This window comes from Perca fluviatilis, chromosome 18 (genome assembly GCF_010015445.1).
Source record: "Perca fluviatilis chromosome 18, GENO_Pfluv_1.0, whole genome shotgun sequence".
NCBI classification, from domain to species: Eukaryota; Metazoa; Chordata; class Actinopteri; order Perciformes; family Percidae; genus Perca; species Perca fluviatilis.
Window position 1 is genome coordinate 21,744,178 of NC_053129.1, and position 2,907 is coordinate 21,747,084.

At 40.3% G+C, this 2,907-nt stretch overlaps 1 long non-coding RNA gene across 1 annotated transcript; it reads left to right on the top strand.

Moving 5' to 3' along the window:
* The first annotated feature begins 1,403 nt into the window (after window positions 1–1,403).
* On the top strand, window positions 1,404–2,377 carry LOC120546760. Its single transcript, XR_005636932.1, has 4 exons — window positions 1,404–1,442; window positions 1,561–1,614; window positions 1,744–1,915; window positions 2,239–2,377. It is a non-coding gene; the product is annotated as an uncharacterized LOC120546760 (long non-coding RNA).
* The last annotated feature ends 530 nt before the right edge of the window (window positions 2,378–2,907 follow it).

Genomic DNA, 2,907 nt, shown 5'->3' on the forward strand with positions numbered 1-2,907 from the left:
TTTTGCTAACAGAGTTTCCCAGTTGGTGACGCGTTGTTGACAACTGCCATTTGATGTAGGCGACTTTGGTTCACGGAAAATATTTCAATGACAATAAACTGTTTATTGTGGACAAACGCCTCTGCCAAGAAACATACATATACATAACATGTTTCAAATTATTCATAAATAGGCCTATGTATAAATTGTATAGGCCTATGTATTCGTTGTCCTGCAGATAACACAAACAAACACCTGTCCATGTGCTGTTTGTATGATCGCATAAGAAAAACAGCAGAAAATCTTTTGTTATTGTGGCCTCCGTGTTTTCACACACCTGATGCTCTAGGCTACGCCCAACAGTTGGTGGCAGCAATGCAACAAGTTGTTATGCCAAACGGCAATATAACAGAAGAAAGAAGAACAACACCCGACCATGTGAAAGCTGGCAGTTGGAAAAACAACGTAATCATGGGGCGGTCCCTGTTATTTCCAGGTGGCACCGATGACATCACATCCAGTATAAATAGATGAAGTGAATCAGCATTTCCTCCTTTCCTTTTGTCTGGAGCACATGGTGTGGTAAGTAAACAGAATAACTAACAGACATTTACCAATACACTAACTTAACACTTCTGTTGTGTTTTGTTTTAACCCAATAATGAATCTAAATTGTAACTGAATATAATGCTAAACACAAACAAATCTGGTATAGTCAATGTCCGTAAGAATGGTATGACCTCAGCCGCTCCATCACACCAAACATAGTTTTTCAACCATTTTGAATGTGAGAAATATTGTCTTAAATATTTGGTTTAGTTTTTTGAATGAGGCATTGTTTTCTTTGGATGGTTCCAGTTTCAGTGTTGTGACTGTGACCGCCTGTGTCAGTAAGTCATTATCTTCAAGAACTGTATTTAGAGGGACAGGAGACGGGCTCAATCCGCCACACAGAAGTTCACACAAACATTCAACTGAGAAGTCCCGTGGGTGTCTCTCTATTTTTGCAGAGGTAACCCAATTTCTCATCTGAGCTTAAAATTTTTGAATGTCATTTCAGGGATATTTATTTAACAATGTATGTTATTATAAACTGTAATTTTTGGTAAATGTAATTTCTTTTTTTTTATAAAGATGTATTTGAAATTGAGATGTGTTAAATATTATACATGCACTTCAATGCATGTTTAGATCACTTGATGCAACTCTTGAACTTTCTTTGATCATGCACACATGTATTCCTAAATGCAACCATCTCCTACAGGTTTAAAGATCCCTCTTTATCTGCAATCATGATCCAATTGGTAATGTATCACTTTGTGTTTATATTTTTTTTTTCTCTGTGGATATACATGTTCTTTATAAGCACGTGCATAGTCTGCCATAGTCTGTGATTGTAACCTATTTTATTTTCTTTTGTCCATAATTAGCTGGCGTAGCCATTGTTGCAGGATTGTTCTTTGGTAGGTTCAACTCCATAACTGCAATCCAGTGTCACGATCACATTTACAATTTTGACTCTATAATGACAAATGTACTCAGTCACAATAGTCAAAAGCTTTTCTGATTACCTTTTACCAGAAAGCAACCAGCAGACAGCCAGAGTGTCTGACTTAGTTTTACTCCCTAAACCAGGTTAGAAATTCTTTTCACTGGCAATTCTCACATTTACTGACAAGTACAGACTTAACCAGTCAGTGGTTCACTTTGTATAGAAAAGTTGTCTTGTTGCTAATTTATCTCAACTTAAATGCCTTTGTCCAGGATGCTGGACACGCTGGTTTGACAGAGATGACCCCTCTGGAAGTGGAGACTGGGAAACCCTCTCTGATCTTCGCAATGAGTACCCAGGAAAGATCTGCTCTAAACCATTAGCTATTGAGGCGAGAACTCTATCTGGACTCACTGTGGCTGCAGCAGGTGATGTGATTTATCTGTAAGTACTGAAAGAGTATGAATAATTTGAATGTGTTTCATGCGAAGATTCATATTGTATTCTGATTGTTTTGCATTGATATTGCTACTACGTGTTTGAGTACCTGTTGAGTTCAAGCATATTTTCATTGCTAACATGCTCACAATGACAGTGCTATCAGTGCCCATCCTCTAGGCACCAGGAGTGTCCATTAATGGTAATCCAGCCAATCATTATGAAGATAATAAAGTCTGGACCAAATGACCAACAGAAAGATTGACAGACTTGACATTTTCTTTCTTAGATCCATGCCACTAGCATGCTACGTTTCTTTTTTTTTCCAGAAGGGACACCACTAAAGGATTTGTCTGCAGGAACCAGGACCAACCCAGGCCTAAGATGTGTAAGGATTATCGTGTTCGTTTCAGCTGCCCTCGCTCTTTCTGTAAAGGTACGGTCTGAACACATTCATGTGCGGTGTTAAGCTTGATTTAGGGTTCTGCGTTCAACTGAAGCCGTAGGTCCGCACATTGGTATGCGTAGCTACGTACTCTACGCCGTATCCTGGTGTGCGCCTCCCCTTAAATGTAACGGTGCGTTGTGGCACCGCAGACAGCAACCACTGAATTGTCCACTTGGCTGTGGCTTGGTAGCGTCGCATTTTCCTCTACTTGTATTCGGGTTCTCCCTCTCCATGAAAGTCATGAAAGGAAGAGGGTTAACTTTTCCTGAGTCAGTACATCCTCCAAAGCTAATCTCTCACACTCAGCTTTGCTATTCTCAGGTCCCATGACATGGTGCTCTTTGGATGCTTTTATATAGACTTTAGTGGTCCCCCTAATACTGTATCTGAAGTCTCTTTCCTGAAATTCAGTCTTGGTGCAGAATTACAGCCACTAGAGCCAGTCCCACAATGAGCTTTCCTTAGTGTGCCATTTCTGTGTCTGTAGCTATTGAGGAGGGGGGCGGCAAGGTGAAGGGGTGGGGGTGTGGCCTTGGCCAACTGCCACTTT